Source organism: Ambystoma mexicanum, chromosome 11, assembly GCF_040938575.1.
Source record: "Ambystoma mexicanum isolate Mex_15411 chromosome 11, UKY_AmexF1_1, whole genome shotgun sequence".
Taxonomy (NCBI): domain Eukaryota; kingdom Metazoa; phylum Chordata; class Amphibia; order Caudata; family Ambystomatidae; genus Ambystoma; species Ambystoma mexicanum.
The window spans coordinates 1215521162-1215537716 of NC_090934.1; positions in this window are offsets into that span (position 1 = coordinate 1215521162).

A 16555-nucleotide genomic window follows, 5' to 3' on the forward strand; every position below is an offset into this window, starting at 1 on the left:
AATCGAGTACTAACGAGCACTCAAAATTACCCATTTGCCAAATGTTTGACAACAGCGGCACATGTGTATCTTTGTCCATCATTTTGATCGATCCTTGAAGACACGTCAATAAAAAAAATCCCTCCCCCCTGCTAGTGCATTCTCCTTTACTCTAGGGAGCTCATCACAGAACTCTTCACAGTTCGCGCAATCGTGCATGGGCTCTCCTTCTGTGATTGGCTCAGCTATAAACATAGCTGGGTTCACTATCTTACATTAAACTATTTTAATCGCTGGATTTGATATGACTACCTCATAGGCAGAAGCCCTTTGAGAAGTTAACGTACCCTTTGTTTTTTCTAAAATGGCAAATAGTGCGTGTTCAACAAATAACGTCATAGAGAATCCCATCACTATGCTTGTAGTATCCTTTTCTATGGTGAACGCTAATCTTCTCATCCCCAGCCCCCTTTAGTAAGCCTACGTCATAGGGGCCAGTGGTCCATAATGAAACTAGCACGTTCGCCATATCTTCATCAAAATATTCAGGGCGCTTCTGTGCTAACATCATTCTCTGAAGAACTTCTCTCTTGATTACCTTTACCCAATAAGTAATGCACATCTCGAATACCACAAAGTCATCAGATAAATGATCTCCAAACTATTCTTCATCAGTGACATCATTTACTCTGCAGCCCTCCTCGATGGTAATTATTGTGCTCCATCGTCTACCCTTATCATCATTTGCATCAAGTGAAGCCATATTTCCTCAGACGATTGCTGCTTCTATGTATAAGGGAAAAATGTGCCCTTCCTCTTCATCCATGGGTATCTGAGGCCTAAACAGAAACTCATCTGGTATCTTCATGATTCTACCCAACAAACTTGGTAGCCATGTTAACAGAATACATATTCCATAATGAAAAACCTCGGGTTCAAGCAGTATTGCTCTCGGAGCTATCTGCCCTGCAAATTCCATGATCATTTTGCACACGTTTAAATAATGCATTCTCAGTGTTGAGTATACTATGCCTTCATCTGTAAACGAAATGGTCATATTCAATTTCGTCATCAAATCTCATCATAATATGTTGATAGGTGTTTGCCTAGAATAAAGCAGTGGCACCTTCATATCGTATTCTCCTATAGAGACTGGTATTTCTTCTGTGAAAGGAACTCCACTCTTTGCTCCTGTAAAACCCTGAGCATTCATTGCATTGCCAGACATTAAAAATTTGCCTTCACGTATACATGAGCGTATTGCACCTATGTCCACTAAGAATGAAAAAGCTTTTCCGCCTAGATTTACACCTATCCTCGGTTCCTCAAGAGGATTCGGCATTATAGATAGGACTGAACACATCAGGTCTCCCAGTGAGCTGTCCTATTGTGGGTACAGTCTCACTCCATCACTCGTGAATGGATTCCCTCGATCAACAGTGACTCCTCCTGTTCTATGAGTCATTGGCGGTTCTGTGTTTGTGTTTTGCTGAAGATGCATAGGGGATTGCTGCGATTGCCCTTGTGTTTGGTTACCTGTCATTTGCTGTGGTTGCAAGCCTTGCTGTTCTCTCAGCGCTTGCTGCTGCACCATTTGATTTTGTGCAATTCCATTCCACTCTGCTGTGAGAATGCAGGTGGATTTGGCATTCCCTGTCTTGAAAACTGATCATTTTGCACCAACCCTTGGCTTCTACACATACGAGCCATGTGCCCTGTTATTCCACATGTCCAACATATGGGTGGTGGTCTCCCCATCTGCTCATATTGCATATTCTGATTACCGTTTTACATATTCTGAAAACCTCCCTGATTATTCTGCCAATTTCCTTGATTACTTTGCCAACCTCTTCCTCGATATCCCCTTCCCCGTGAAGCATATCCACTATTTGTCTGATCATGCTGTCTTTAGTTATTCACCTGTGGCATGCTCATTGTCTTTTGTGAATTTGATCCATCTACGCTAGTTAGCATTGCCCCTTCAATAGCATATTTGGACAGTTTTTTCTGTACCAACTTTGCTTTCTCACCTTTCCGCGTATTGTCTATTTTGCGATTCTTTTCTTGCATGAGTCTGCAATTATGTGCAATGTTTAACTGGATTTCCGACCAGGGTTTGGCTTCTATACCCACTAATTTCCTGAGCTGCTTCTGTCCTTGTTCTGGCAGCCCTTGGCATAATATATGATAGAATACAGGTATAGATTTCCCCCAAGCCTTGCGAGTCTCGAGCATCAAAGCATCTTGGAAATTTTGAATATAAACTAACGGATCATCTCCTTCCTTCATCTTTATTGTCATTATAGCTCCCATATCGGATGTGTCCAGATATAGTACTCATAGTGGTTTCCAAATTGCTGCTCTGAAGTTATTGAATGGTGCTCCATCGTGGGCGGTGTTGACTGTAGTCACAACAGGGTAGCCTGCCCGTGTCCATACATCATCAGCTCTCTCACCAAGTATGGCGATTAGAAGACCTTTAACATCCCCTCTAGCCAACTTATTCCCTCTTGTCATTTTTTCTAATGGGTGTATCCATTTTCCAGCACCGGAAGTTAAACCCAGGAGTTTGCACCTTATATTATCTCTGTTCTTTTGGAGCCACAGTATGTAGTGTGGTCTGACCCCTCCTTTTTCTAGCAAAGGAAATTGTGACACCCCAAACTCATTCTCATCTCTCATCATTTGTCTGTCTACCGTTGGGGTAATATTCCCACATCGCCGTCTACCTGGCAATGATGTTTACCTGCTTACATAAGGCGGGGACTCCCCCCTCTGACCGTGGCGTTGCCCCTTATGTCGATCTGACTGTGTCAGTGGCTCTGATGCTTTAGACACAGGTATTTTTTAAATCTGACCACCTTAATCCCTTATCCATAGGCGAATATCCCTCTGGACCACATACATTACTTCTCTCTTCCCCCTGGAAGGTTTCCCTTTCTTCGTCTGATATTTCCTGTGCCCAACTCGTGCAACTTCTCTTGTCTTCATTTCTATTCAGAGTCAGTCTTTCTAAAGACAGCTCCTTAAGTTTCGCACTACATGATGCTTCCTCTGTGTCATACAACTGAGTGGTCTCGAGCTGATCATTTTTTTCCTTCCCTTGTGATTCTTTCTGGGTTTGCAATTCATGGTATACTTTATTCATCGCTTCCTCAATACTCCTTAAGTCAAACTCGTCTTCTAGATTTTTTTTTTTTACATGCCTGGTAATGATTCGGATTCAGGAAAAAATTCCTCTATGTCTTCCCATGCTACCTGTGGATTGGGATTTCTTACTTCTCTTTCCAAATAATCGAGATTGCGTGCTCTTTGCCTTCTTTTGCATTCCATGTCGTCATCGACTTCTCTGTGCTTTCTCGCTTCTTCTCTCACTTTGTCCTCCTCCTTCCTTTTCATATCCTTTTGCTCATATGCCCTTTTTATCTCCTCATCTCTTCGTGTCTGTATTCATTTCTCTCTTATCTTCTGTTCTTCCACTTCTATTCTTTTCCTTTATAGCCATTCCTGTTCATCAGCTATTCTTTGTCCAGTGTCACATTTTCTTTGTTGTTCTGCCCTCTCCTGTTCTTTTGTTTGTTGATCTTGATATAATTGTTCTCGTCTTTGTCTATCTTTTCATTTTGCTCCTTCATCTTTCAATCTTTCCTCTCTTTCCTTGTCTTTTCTGTCTTGTTTGTCTTGATCTCCCCTGTGTCTTACATCTTCGATACTTTTGCATCGAGTTTAAGTAAAATCGGACCTCCCATCCATTCGTTCTCTAAGAACCCTATCTCATCAGTTTTATCCTTGTCTCCTTTTCATCTCTAGATGTGCTTGCTCGATCACTTCTCTCTTTATCCCGTCTCTCCTTGTCCTTTGGGACTTTGGAGGTTATATCTTTCTCTGTATCTTTCTCTGGGCCCTCTTCACTACTTTGCGTAGGTGACTCATATGACGGATTGCTATGTCCCGTCGCTGCTTTAAGTTCCCTTAATGGGTATAACCCATCGTCTTTCTTAGTTTTGTCTTCTATTTCAGATGGGGTGCGGCACAGAAGGCTCTTCACTCCCCTCTTTGCATACATTGAGTATCCAATCTAAAGGAGGCTCCTCCTCCTTTTCTTGTTCATACATTTTCCAAAGCTCTAGAGTTGCTAAGCACTTTAATAGCTTTTTCCCTGTGTATGCTGCATGTAAATATGTCATCATATGCAGCAGGACTGCCTTCGATAATGATCCGCCTTGTAGCCATGGCATGAACATTTTATCTGCGGTTCCTTTAACCCATTCTGCACTGTATTGTTTAAGTTTAAGCGGATGCTTTGGCAGCTGTTTGCAAATGTGTACTAATGGCGTAACATCCTCCATTTTTTAACCCTTCACTTTTCCCTTTGCTGACACTCGCTTATTCTTCAATTATAATTTTCCAAAATGCGTCTTAATCAACATACAATATGAGCAAGCACCAATTGTCACAAGCTCCAATCCCATCAAAACACAATTTTTTACTTTAATCTTGTCAAAAAGCAACCATCAGAATGCAATTTTAAAACAATCAATTTCCGTGTCTCAACTTCACACTTCCCTATTACAGAAATAATGTTCTTTCAAATCTGATGTCATCACACCTTTCGCTCACATAAAACAAACAGTCCCGTCTCCTATATGTCCCGCTAAGGGGCTCTGAATTAAAGTTTCTGCTAACACTCTTTAAAGCTTAGGAACAGGGCATATACTCTTATCATGGCCTTACTCACGACTATTCTTCTTTATATATTTCTCGCCACTCTCAAGCCAATATCTTGTTTCCCATATACATATGTATTACACTCTTACTCTTGCCTTATATTTTATCTCACCTCCCTCTGTTACTCTCCGTTATTTATTATACATGTATTCCTTTGCCACACTCTTTGATCTATGTACTCACCATTCGCATGTTTTTCTTCTTCGGACACTCGGGATCACCAACTTCGTTAACTGCCTCTTCAAGCCGCTTTTCGATCCTCTTCTCGTAGATGCGGGAGGGGTTTCTATCTGAAAATAGGTTCCCGTTAAACCGTCCCTTGCAAGGAGTTGTTTACTCTATCCACTATCTACGGGGAGCTTCACGTCCTGTAAGCCGAATGGCAAAGGTCGTGCGATATTGCTGAGACTCTAAAGTCACTTATGTTGATGGCCAATGATTATTTTATCAAACCATCCTCTGCTACAAAGTGAGCAGAGTGTTCTCTCAGACAGCTCTTTAAGATGACTAGCTATACCCTGGAGATGGATGAGGATGCAGATTGTATTCATACATCAATAATCAAGACGACACAAATAGTTTGGCAAAGTTCATCTGTTTTAATGTCAAGTATCTAAACCAGGGAGTACAACGAACATCAGCAATGGCTCGATCCTCTGACTATACTTACTTCATAAAAAAACTGGGCTTTTGTACCCAAAACTGGTCATTAATGACGTTTTCACCTGTGTCATTACCAACGGCATCCTACGTGGCAAACTACAAAAATCTAACGGAGGGTGTGATTGGGTCTAAGTGAAGTTCTAAGTATAAGCTCTATAACTGTATGACGTAACGAAAGAAGGTGGTAGGATAATTAACATCAGGTGCAGCAACTAAGTCTGCCCCTTAGAATGGCCACTATGAACGTCACTAAATGTACAATGTCCCATTGGCTACACAAGCTATAGGACCGCCAACTATGTGGTCCCCTACAATTGGTTAGCTTCTAACCTCCATCAGTACTTTTCCACCTACGTCTAGCAGCATACAGACTGAACAACCAGGTACGGGTTAGCTCGTTTTAGCACTTGCTTCCGACCAATTAGCATATCATCCATCCTCACCTCAATGGTCCAGGGTCAACTAGTGCTCTGAAGTTGGCCTTGGGTTTGTACTGTTCTCTGTGATTTTTTAAGGAGTATAGGCATAGGTAGCCTTTGTGCGTAGTTGTGACCATCTTGCTCGTCCAACTTCCCTTTATACCGTGACTGGACACCATGAAATTGAGCCTTTTTGTGTATTTGATTTTATTTTCCAATAGTCCTCTGATGTCTTTTGTTTTGCTTGACCTTTCTGAACAGGAATCTCTGTTCTTTCACATTAATTGTATCCAATGTCAGCCAATTCCAGTTTGATAAGACCTTGGCTCTTTTGGCTCAGTGAACTCCTTTAGCTGAGATTCATTTTGGGAATTCAATTGCTTTATTAACTGCGACACACTGAAAATGGAGGCCTTTTTGCTTTGTTCAGTACTGCTTATACTGCGTAGTGGAAACATCCATCCTTTACTTGTCCATATGTACCTATATACGCATATGTTGGCGCTTGCCGCTGTCTATTCAAAAGCATGTGGCTAGCTTCATAATTGCTTTTCTGCTTGTGTTTCATTGCATCTGTAAACGTTTAAACTAACTATCTTCGTTGGGTTTATGGCATAAGTTTCTTCATCTTGATCCCAAGATGTTACTTATCCTTGATACTTCTTGATGGTTACAAATCATCTGCATGCTCTGGTCTGTTTATTTCTTATATGGGTGCCAATTCGATTTTGTGTGACATCACCATTCATCTTTGCCATTTAGCTTCCCTGCTTCTTCAGGAATCTTGTTCAAATGGCCATCATATTGTCTTGTATGCAGGTATGGTTTCCTCAATGTGTACTTTACCTCCCATATTCTCTCAGGTGTAGGTAGTCTTATGGGTACTGCATAGAGTCCACACTCTTCTCTTTGCTGGTTTAACTGTTCAGTATATGTCACATACTTTGGTTCATATTTTTCAGCTAATGTAGGTTGGGGCAGTTGGAGTGGGGGTAATTGGTGTACTTGGCTCCTCCTTTACACCACCTAATCCCACACGCCAGGGCCGGCCTTAGGACAGGGCCACCCGGGTGACTGCCCGGGACGTCATGAGCGGCCCACCACGCCAGGAGTCTGTCAAGGTCTATTGAAATTAAATGTACCCTGCTCTCCCCAGAGCAGTGCATTTAATAACAATAAGGTGCGTATTGACAAATGTGCCCACCCAGCCTCCCACCCCGCATGACATGGAGGCCACAGACGGGCTCCACACTTTTGTTTTGCCGTCGTGGGCACTGCCGCCATTATGGCTGACCCTACCCACTCCCCTACCACACACCTCTCACCATACTTCCTATGACTACGGTGGTGGGCTGTCATTCTGATTTGGATAGATTTGTCTACTTTTCATTTGGTGCCCCTGCTATCCACCACTCGGTCAGTTAGCTCCATGCAGATGAAGTGGGTGGGAACTGCTGAGTGGGTAACATCGGGAATTACAGTGCCTCTGTGTACAGAGTAGGAACTGCAGAGGAGATTCAGGAAAACCCGGAAGCTGCACTGCTGAGGAGCAGGCAGGACGACTAGGAAAGTACCAACTGCTCAGGAAAGCGCCTTATGATGCACTGAAGGTTAATGTTACGTCTAACGCTGGAGCTGAGGACTAGAGATGAAGGGGGAACGATGAATGAACGCTAGTACTTTTAACGCGAGGTGGGAGTGCATTCCCAGGAGAGCCCCGCACTGGTTTGGCAGTTGCTCTGTCTTTCCAGCACCACTTGAGCCCCCAAAGGAAACTAGCCAGAAATCGGGAACAGGCACGGGCCAGTGGGAACTTACTAATTGAAGGCCATCATCAATTGAGAGTGTTGCCATTCCCAGGGGGGGACCCGGCCTATTGAAAGGTCTATTGAGTGTGTAAGGTCTTCCCAGAGTCCCTCGCCGGGGCCTGTGGCCGCAGCACAGACCCCGCTCTGTGCAGTTTCCGGACCAGTGCCTTTTTCCTGGCTTTGCAGCGTGCTACGCCTCAAAGCGCCCTTGGGCAGCCCGAGGGCTGCATTTAAGCGCTAGATAAAACACCAAAACAAACGCCTTAGAGTAATAAGATGGGCGCTATTCTCTTGAAAAGGTGGGCACGGGAGGAGCTGTTTTGCGTAGGGAAAGATGGAAGATGGGTATAAAGCAGGAATAGGAAAAACATATTTCAAGGACAAATGCAGATGATGCAGGAACTGCTGCAGAGAAAGTGGGTGGAATCGGAAGAGCAGGAACTGCTGATTCATTTCAAGCACCAGGGCACCTGAATGCCCGAGTAGAGAGGCAAGAGCGAATGATGACAAGCAGAGACCTAATAGGCTCCAAAATCAACATACTAGCGAATGTTGAGGAAAGAGAGCACAGACTTAGGAAAAGGGGGGGGTGAGCTGGAACTATTGGAGATGTGATAAAGAGGGAAAGGCGAATTGCAAAGGCAGGGAAGTGGTACAGCAAAAAACGCAGGACAACAAGAAGGCCTGCTGAATGAAATTGAAAATAGAAGAAGGGTAGCTAATGGGGGAGAGTTCGAGACTAGAGCAGGGGGTTTGGCACCTGCATCTCTCCAGATGTTTTGACTGTGGCTGCCTTGATTCCTCACCACTGACTCTGCTGCCCATGGCTGATGAGAGTTGGAGTCCAAAAACATGTGGAGAGCCAAAGTGTTCAAACCCTCAGATTGGACATGGGGTCTGCAACCTTTGGCTCTCCAGATGTTTTAGACTACAACGTCCATACGCTCAAGCCAGTGCATCCAACGGTGATGGATCATGGGAGTCCTGGGCCAACACATCTGGAGGGCCCCACTTTGCAGACCACTGGACTAGACAAACAAAGAGCGCAGGAAATGCTGTTGGCAGAAAGGGGGAGATGGAAGCTTTAAACGTGCTAGAAAACGGGAGGGAGAACTTAGGGTCTTTGGATGAGGAGGACTTGCAGAAAAAGTGAAAAACTGCAGCTGAAATTAAAAAACAGGAGAGGCCAGAGATGGGAAACGCTCAAGTAGAGGTGCATTGCAAAAGAAGGAGCAGAGACAGGAAAAGTGAGGACTTTGTTTGCACTTTCCCATATTATGGGTATACTTGGCCACGAGGGCAGCAGAGAGGGTGAAAAGGAACAGTCATGCATAAAGCTACTGTGCAAGGATTCACTGCAGCGAGTGCATCCTGATTGAACTGTTTGGCAATCAGGGAACACAGAAAGATATTTAGGACAGACCTCTTAATAATCACTGAGTGATTGCCCTGAATTCAAGAGCACTCTTTGCTCTCAGTGTAGCCAGTGAAGTGATCTGAGTGCTGAAATGATGCAAGCATACCTCCTAAAACCTAGAACATAGGTTTTGCCCAGTTCTGAATGTATCCAATTGCTTTCTGGCATTTTGGTCAGGCTTGCACAGTTTAGATGTGAGGTTATTTGGTTATCCTGATATCGAGCCACTCTGAAGTAAGCTGGAAGATGCTGGCATCGTCAAATCGATGGCACTAACCCTAATATTGTAATTTTGTATGCAAGCTGCAGACAAAATTGGAAAATGATATTAGAACAAAACATCATGCTCCGAAGTTTCTGGTTTGGCATCAGAGGCCTGAAGAAGGATCAGGGGGTTCGAAATTACGGTAGGCTACTGCGAACCACCCAGTTGCTCCACCGACCCCACCTATACACCTTAACACATGGCCTATAATACTTAAGAATGTTTTTGGACTTTAGATATTGTTGAGTATATTGCTAGAAATGTCACAGTGACATATTCCAAATAATAGTTGCAATACTCCATGATGGAATATTATATCATACATTTATGGACTGCGGCTGAAGCTCTAGCATGAAAACTTAAGCTTGTGATAGACACAATCTTGGCTCAATGAGGCTGACTGTTTTTTTGAGTTAAGAGTGGATAGTAGACGTCTGTTTCGTGTGCTGTCATTGTGAGGTGTGGAGGGTCAGGTGTGCTGTGGAGATCCCCTCTGTAGTATCGCTACAACTACCACTCACCACCCGGCATGCATGGTGGACCCTGTATCCTATTTTCTTGTACATCTCGCTCTTCTGGTGTTGCCAGCTTCTTCCAGCTTCTCATCCCCTCCTCTGATTTGCAGTGGGCTCTGTTTCTGAAGGTTGACCTGCAATGGTCTCACAAGGCGTTGTCGTGGGGGACTGATCATTGAGGGCGTGCGGCCCTTCCCACCAGAAAGCTAGAAACTGATGAACATCTGTTCTTCATGCTTAGCTATGCATAGTGCTTTCTTTACATTCCTTACAGATGTCTAAAGGGACCACGCCAATATTGGCGGGTCTTCCGCTAAGATCAGGGATGATCTATACATATGTATTTATTTATTTTAATATGTATTACGTGCCACATGCCATAGGCAGCGCATTTAAATGTGTTTATGGGAACTGAAGTATCCTGGTGACTCCCCACACCATGGCAAACTGATATTTTGATTTTTTTTTTAAAGGACTGGGATGATGGAAGGGAGCGGTGTATGGCCCCAAGGGGCACTGCAGCATTATTTTCTTTTCAAGTCCTGCGAGGGGGGAGGGCGCGGATTGATGTTTTATTAATCACCTCCCCTCGCTTGCCCACTATGACCGTAGTCCTGTAATCCACTCTAAGCCACTCCCCCTGGTCCCATCCCAAAGTGAAGATAATGGTAGGAGGTTCTTCTTCTATGTTTATCCTTTCACCATTCCTATGCTATATTGGAGGCCGTAGCAGCAACCTTCAGAAAAATGGTGACCGGAGGTAACACACTGCTCTGCCCTGAGGCGTTTTGAAAAGAAAAAAGTATACAAAGCCTTGCACGTCTAATCACTACCATAGTATTTTTTTATTTTTTACAAATGGCTTACCCTGCAATGGCAAGTGGGAGCCCTTATAAAAAAAACGGTGGCTGGGCGGCCCAACCCAAAAACCTATGAAAACCTTGCAGAACTCCAGGTTCCCTGGAAATTCTAGGATTCAGAATTCTTCCCTTCCAGGATTAATTCACTTTTTAAAAATAAATCTAGCTGTATCTTGAATTTTGCAACTTTTTAAGCTTAAGTTATGCTTTCAATAATACCACTGTTTTGAATCTAGCTGTCCTTTAAATCTTGCCACGATCTTTAACCTAGCTGCATTTGGAATCAAGCTACATTTGATTGTAGCCATTATTGTCAATCTGGCTGCATTTTAAATCTTGCCACCATCTTTAATCCAGCTGCACTTTATGGGTAGCCACTGTTTTGAACCCTGATGCACCATGATTCTTGCCACCTTCTTTATCCTAGCTGCATTTGGAATCTATCTGATTTTTGAACCAAGACTCTTGTGAATCTGGCTGTGTTTTGAATCTTGCCACTGTTTTGAACCTAGTTGCGCTTTGAAGATTGACACTGCTTTGAATCTAGCTGAGCTCTGAAGATTGCCACTGTTTTCAATCTAGCTGCATTGTGATTCTATCCACTGTTTTACATCTGGATGCATTGAATAGTGCAACTGTTTTAAATCTATCTGCGATTTGAAGATTGCCACTGCTAGGAATCTAACTGTGCTTTGACGATTGGCACTGTATTGAATCAAACTGCGCTCTGAAGATTGCCACTGTTTTGAATGCAGCTGCATTGTGACTGTAGCCACTGTTTTAAATCTAGCTACGCTTTGAATATTGCCACTGTTCTGAAACTAGCTGCCTTTCGAATCCAGCTATTCCTTGAATCCTTCCACCTCTTTAATCTACCTGCATTTTGTGTATAGCCACCATTTTGGATCTATCTGAATTTTGAGTGTAGCCACTGCTTTAATTCTAGCTGCGCTTTGAATCTTCCTCCTTAATCCAGCTGCATATGAGGGTAGCCAATGTGTTCAAACTAACTTTGCTTTGACTATTGCCACTGTTTTGAATCTAGCTTCTCTTTGAATCTTGTCACCTCTTTAATCCAGCTGCGCTTTAGTGTGGCCACTGTTTTGAACCCAGCTGCATTTTGATTCTTGCCACCATCTTTAACCTAGCTCCATCTGGAATCAAGCTGCATTTTGATCTAAGAATCTGTTTTGAATCTGGCTGGATTAAATGAAGTCACTGGTTTATCTGTAGCCACTGTGATGATCCCAGCCACTGCTTGTGACACTGCCCTGCCTCCTTCCACAGGGATAGTGCTGCAGTTCTGCGATGTAAAAGGTCTCCTGCACTTGGAATCTAGCATTATTCATTACCATTACCCTGCAACTCTCCATCCAGTTAGTGCTGCAGGCCCACAACTGCAAATCTACCCATCAGAGCCGAGGTAGCAAACTGTCCATCATGCCAAGCAGATCCAATCTTAGAGGGGCTATACGGCGCATGAGAAACCAGGCCAAACCCTCACCCTGCCACCTCCCACCTCATCACATGATCACCCCTTGGGGGGAAATCTCTTCTCCAAACCCGCCTCGTCAGATACCTCCCACTGCACCGCCAACATAAACCCCATCATCCAAACTATCCCGTCTTCCTGCACCCCTGGCGCCCTCTCACCCCTCGTAATGCTCCCATCCATCAAGGGCTTCACATTCCTAAGCGCTGCTCAGGCCACCGACCCTCACACACACCAATCGCACCCCAGAACCATTTAAAACCCATAATCTGCAACACCAAACTCTCCACTTCCATGCACACTTTACTCTATCACCTCCCAGATCCTTGCCTGCACCTCTCACTTACAACCGTTCGACCGCCCCCAATTCACCCAACCCAGTGAAATATCCCTTCAAGCTATCCTTCAACAGCCCTGGCACTGACTCCATTCAGCCCTCTCTGTACTCCTATAGAAATCAGCAACCCAATCCCATCTCTGACCTACACCCCCCACCACACCCCCTCCCTGCATCATCAATCCCACTCGACAACCCCAGTTGCCACCCTGCACCCACTCCATCTCCCCTTCCCAACACTGATACCACACCTCATATGATGGACTCCTCTCCAATTCCCCTCTCACACACACCTTCCACCCACCACCACCACACCAGATTTTGCCTTCCCGAAGGCCCTCAAGAAATGGCTCTTCCCCCAGCATGCTGATGAACCTCCCGCCTCCCATGCTAATTTAGCCCCCTGTCAATTAGGCTGGGGAAGCAACGAGATCCTCAACGAATGTACTGAGCAACACAGAGAAATGACCGCAGGACAGGAATGTTGAAATGTCAACAAAACAAAACATCTTCCAGGACACTCACACTCGGGTGCGTATCACACTCCATGTCATTGGAAGATAGCCTTAGGCTCGGCCACCCACCCTCACTCATTTGCAGTCACACGCTACTTGAAAACACATTGCACAACACCTCTGCCATCAGAATAAATCTAAGTCCCATGACAAAAATCAGTCTAGCTGGACACATATTCAGTCTCCTGGACTTGCATACTCTGCCTATAAACTCGCAGCACCCATCCACAAGCCAGCTCAATATGGGTTGCTAGCAGGGACATGGCCACCGCCACCTACCTTCGTATTGGCTAAAATGCATACACGCATTCTAAACTACTCTGACTAATCTCCCATTCCTCTGACTTTGGTCCTCTGAGTTCTTTCACCTACAGCGTTTTGAGTCCATACCAATGGGCCCACATATCACACTCCATGTTAATGGAAAAAAGCTGCAGTTACAGCCACCCACCCGCACTCATTTGCAATAACACGCTACTCGAACACACATCGCACAACACCTCTGCCATCAGAATGCAGCTACACCCCACTACAAAAAATTGGTCTAGCTGGACACATACTCAGACTCGCATACTCTACCTATGAACTCACAGCATTCATCCACAAGCAAGCTCGCTATGGGTCGCTAGCGCGGACTTGGCCAACCCTACCTACCTTCATATTGGCTAAAATGTATACACGCATTCTAAACTAATCTGACTAATCGCCCATTCCTCTGACTTTGGTCCTCCAAGGTCTTTCATCTACAGCATTTTTGGACCATAAAAATGGGCCCACGTATCACACTGTATGTCAATGGAAGATAGCCGTAGGCTCGGCCACCCACCCACACTCATTTACAATGACACGCTACTTGAAAACACCTCCCACAACATCTCTGCCATCAGAATGCAGCTAAGTCCCATGACAAAAATGTGGTCTAGCTGGGCACATAATCAGTCTACTGGACTCGCATAATCTCCCTATAACCTCTCAGCACCCATCCGCAAGCCAGCTTGATATGTGTCACCAACATGGACTTGGTCACACCTACCTACCTTTGTATTGGCTAAAATGCACACACGCATTCTAAACTCTGCAACAAATCTCCCATACCTCGGAATTCGATCCCCCAGGACGTTCACCTACAGCAATTTGAGGCCATAACAATGGAAAAAGGTGCTATACAAATGCCATATTACATTACATTACATAGCTTACAAGCTGCAACCACTTCCTCGAGTTTAGGCAGTGTGGTTTCTAATGCCATTATTTGTTGGACGTCAAAAGTTGAAATATGAGTTCAAGTGGTCATGTTCTAAACCGGGGGCCTCCAAGACTACTCCTGAAGAGACATGTCTGCTTCATGTTTTCAAATGCTTGCACAACATATTTTTGAATAGAGACAATTGAAATGGGACTTCTTTACAAAGTCACTGGCGATGCAATGACCAAAATCTGGTGCACCTTTCGCTTTCGATGGCTGAACCTGAAGCAGCCAATCCGAGTTAACCACACATGCACAGTTTATGCTGGCCCTGTTATCAAAATTATGACATACCGCATTTGCATAAAGGCATTGTCAGCTAATTGTGAAGCAGGACCATCGATTGATTATAGGTCCCTGCTGGTCAACAACCATCCCATCAGGCCTCCTAAAACCCAGTCATCAAAGAGTACTTTTTATAGTAAAGAAAAGAAGAAAATAGCAGTGTAAACATTATCCACTTCAACAGATTTGCTATGAGTATTAAATATGGCACAAAAAGGTTTGTCAAAAAGACACATTGAAATATTGTTTTTTATTACTATTGGGCATATTTCAACGATTCATAAAATGTATAGTTGAAGACAATTTCAATTGTTAGATATGTAAAGAAATAGAACCAGTTCATACAAATAAAGCTAATGTAGTAGAGCGTCATTAATACAAAAAAGTACTGAATAGATTTAAATTAATATATATTCACTGTAAAAACCTTAGTGAAGGTGCAGTTAAGTCATGCAGATTTAATGCAACAAAACACTTGAAATTTAGCGGTGTGGGAAGTCATGATGAGCTAAACTGGTCCCCCATAATGCCATTGTGAATCATTTCTCTTATAAAATGTATGTGCTCATGGGCTTTGCAATGGGAACGCGCTACGCTGGTCACTTCCCACATCCGCTGAATTTTAACAGCTGTGTTGCCTTGAATCTACATGACTTAACTGCAACTTAACTAAGGTTTTTTCAGTATATTTCAAGGGGTTTGATATACCAGCGCTTTTTGCAGGTCACTAGCCATGGTGTTCAGCCGTTTTCCATGTACATGTTCCCTTCAATATGTTTCTTTTGGACCCACTAGGTGGTCAGGGCCTTAGGCCCTGGCCAATCTGCATGACTTTTGGGCCCACTAGCCAGGACCTTCATTTATTGTTTGCTTGTTAGGCTTTTATGCATGAAGTAAATACAGGGCAACAGGGAGGGGACAAGGAGATGAGAAACAATTAAAATACATAAAAAATATTAAATACAGTTGTAGGGACAAACCTACTATGCCTTGTGAGTGTTCAGAACCTGCAAGTGCAGAAGCGAGGGGGAATGGGATAGTGCTGAGGTGAGCAACAGTTGAAGTGCAATGTAAGGTAGGTGCGAGCTTCCAAGATGGAGGGTGAGCCGAGGCAAGTGCTGAGGATAGACAGAAGCTGCGGGCGATTTGTGTGGGAGGTCAGGACCCCAAGGAAGTATTAGGGCCCTGAAAACCAAACAAGTAACTGTGAGGGGATAGGGAGGGAAGGAAGAGGTTAAGAGGAAAGTCTTGAGAAGCTTCCGGAATTCAAGAAAGTCCTGCTCAAGACATAGAGGTTGGGAGAGGCTGTATCAAAGAAGGGAGCCAGCTGAAGAAAGCGATTGACCTCCTGCCCTGTGTTTAGCGAAACACTTTACACACAAAGAGTTAGCGCAGAGGTTTAGAAGGGGAATATTTAGTAAGAGAGAGAGTTGCAGATAGTGTGGTCCCCGGCCCCAGACAGCCTTGTCTTTGATACAGAAGGATTTGAATATAATCCGTTAAGCAACTGGGAGCCAGTGAAGACTTTTTAGGGCAGGAGAGATGCAGTGCCTGGGCTTGAGCCCAAGGATAAGTCTTGCTGTCCTATTCTGGATTAGCTGGAGGGGCCGTAGAGTGGAATAAGGTAGATTCAGGAGGAGGCTATTGCAATGGTCATGCCTAGAGGGAACCAGAGCTCTGGAAAAATTGAGCTTCTGAGGGAAGGTGAGAAAAGGTCGAATTCCTTTGAGATTGAAGAGCTGAAAGTGGGACTTAATGGCAATGTCCTGAGTGTGAGGGAGGAAGGAGAGTGAAGAATCATAGATGACTCCAAGGTTTCTGGCTTCAGAAGAGGGAGCAGGTGGCGAGCCTATGGAAGAAGGCCAGAGAGAAGGGAAGAAGTCGGGAGCAGGGGTCCCAATGGGAAATATCTCTGTATTGTTGGCATTGAGGCAGATATCATTGGAAGTGCACCAGGCCTAAATGGCAGAAAGGCAGTCAGGGATGATGGAAGGTGCAAGACGGTCAGCAGGAAGTTTGAAAAAGA